Source organism: Gavia stellata, unplaced genomic scaffold, assembly GCF_030936135.1.
Source record: "Gavia stellata isolate bGavSte3 unplaced genomic scaffold, bGavSte3.hap2 HAP2_SCAFFOLD_141, whole genome shotgun sequence".
In the NCBI taxonomy this organism is placed as follows: Eukaryota; Metazoa; Chordata; class Aves; order Gaviiformes; family Gaviidae; genus Gavia; species Gavia stellata.
In genome coordinates this window covers 135001-137500 of record NW_026777294.1, presented here as the reverse complement: position 1 = coordinate 137500, position 2500 = coordinate 135001, and positions in this window count along the sequence as shown.

The following is a 2500-nucleotide window of genomic DNA, read 5'->3' as shown; positions in this document are numbered from 1 at the left end:
GAAGCGAACGGGAAAGGAGACCACCCTGCCTGACCACCGGACACCGCCGTGCCTCCCCGTTCCAGGGAGCACGGAAGAGCCGGCCCGCCGGGGGCCCTTTCCGACGCGACCCGAAAAGCCTCATCGATCGGTTGAAGGGGAGAGAGGGCGGAAAAGCCGAGGCCACGCTCCTGGGACAGCGACGGCCGCACACGCCCAGCGCCACCCCCCGGGAGGGCACCCGGGGACGCCTCGGCGCGCGCTGCCTGCGGCTCTGCAGCGGTCGAAGGAGGGGGACCGGGACAGGTGCCGCCGGCGCCACCCGCTCCGTGCAACGAGTCCCTTGAGCGACGTCAACGGGAACGCTGGAAGGCCGCAGCACACCTGCGACTCCACGCGCTCCTTCGGCGGTCGAGAGCACCGGCACGACCGCCGCCGGTCGCCGGGCTTTGCCGCGTTCGAGAGCACCGGCACCGACCGCCGCCGGTCGCCGGGCTTTGCCGCGTTCGAGAGCACCGGCACCGACCGCCGCCGGTCGCCGGGCTTTGCCGCGTTCGAGAGCACCGGCACCGACCGCCGCCGGTCGCCGGGCTTTGCCCGCGTTCGAGAGCACCGGTACCGACCGCCGCCGGTCGCCGGGCTTTGCCCGCGTTCGAGAGCACCGGTACCGACCGCCGCCGGTCGCCGGGCTTTGCCCGCGTTCGAGAGCACCGGCACGACCGCCGCCGGTCGCCCGTCTACGCCCGCCCAGCAGGATGATACCACTCGCCCTGCAGAGGGAGAGAGAGACCGGAGAAAAGCCGGGGGGGGGGGGAAAAAAAGAAAAAAGGACGGGGAAAACACAAAAAGCCACCCAAAAAACGGGCAGGCGAGACGCCACACGCCACGCCTCACCCGTGGCGTTGGCGGGTGTTTCTGGAGCCAGGGAGTAAGGCCACCGGAGGCGCGAGGCACACCTCCCGACTCCCTGACGCACTGCGCTCGGGCTGCCAGCCACCGGGACCGGCTGCGACGCTCTTGCCGGCCTGCCTCGCGGGCTCCAGCTTAGGGCCGGAGAAGGAAGAGGGAGGGGGAACAACCGCAAAAAGCCCAAAAAGCCGAGGCACGACTGCGCCGCGCGCCCGTCCCCCCGTCCCCGGGCGCTCGCGAGCGCGGCAGCAGCCGGCATGCTTCACGAGCATCTCCGGTGCCTCACCACGGACCAGCATGGGCCTCGGCCGCCATCGGCCGCGCGGGCAACCGTCCCGAACGGGCGGAAAAACGGCCAAACACGCCGAGGCAACCGCCACAACGGCCGCCAAGCGCCCCAGCCGCGCGGGTCGAGTCGCGCTCCTACTGCCCTGCCCGCGAGCCACCGCTCGCGCATATAGAACGTACCACTAAGTCCACAGCCCCTGCGAACTCCAAGAGCGCTAACTCCTCCCGCCGGGGAGGCCCGCCAATGACGCTGCCTGTTACGATGACGTAACTGGAGGCAGCGCGACACAGCGACCCCTTGGTCACGTCCCCGCGAGCGGCGCGGCAAACAGGTCTACCGTTCAGCTCGAGAACTGCGACCAAGTCCCGCCGGAGCCCGGTAGACGTGGCGGCCGGCGCCGGAGCCCGGTAGACGTGGCGGCCGGCGCCGGAGCCCGGTAGACGAGGCGGCCGGCGCCGGAGCCCGGTAGACGAGGCGGCCGGCGCCGGAGCCCGGTAGACGAGGCGGCCGGCGCCGGAGCCCGGTAGACGAGGCGGCCGGCGCCGGAGCCCGGTAGACGAGGCGGCCGGCGCCGGAGCCCGGTAGACGAGGCGGCCGGCGCCGGAGCCCGGTAGACGAGGCGGCCGGCGCCGGAGCCCGGTAGACGTGGCGGCCGGCGCCGGAGCCCGGTAGACGTGGCGGCCGGCGCCGGAGCCCGGTAGACGAGGCGGCCGGCGCCGGAGCCCGGTAGACGAGGCGGCCGGCGCCGGAGCCCGGTAGACGAGGCGGCCGGCGCCGGAGCCCGGTAGACGAGGCGGCCGGCGCCGGAGCCCGGTAGACGAGGCGGCCGGCGCCGGAGCCCGGTAGACGAGGCGGCCGGCGCCGGAGCCCGGTAGACGTGGCGGCCGGCGCCGGAGCCCGGTAGACGTGGCGGCCGGCGCCGGAGCCCGGTGGACGAGGCGGCCGGCGCCGGAGCCCGGTAGACCTGTCAAACGGGGCCGGAGCCCGGCAGACGTGGCGGCCGGCGCCCGAGCCCGGCAGACCCGTCGGCCGGCGCCCGAGCCCCGTAGACCCGTCGGGCGGCGCCCGAGCCCCGTAGACCCGTCGGCCGGCGCCCGAGCCCGGTAGACCGTTCGGTCGGCGCCCGAGCCCGGCAGACCCGTCGGCCGGCGCCCGAGCCCGGCGGGCCCGTCGGCCGGCGCCCGAGCCCGGTGGACCCGTCGGCCGGCCCTCGAGCCCGGTAGACCCGCCGTCCGGCGCCCGAGCCCAGTAGACCGTTCGGTCAGCGCCCGAGCCCGGCAGACCCGTTGGCCGGCGCCGGGGCCCGGTAGACCCGTCGGTCGG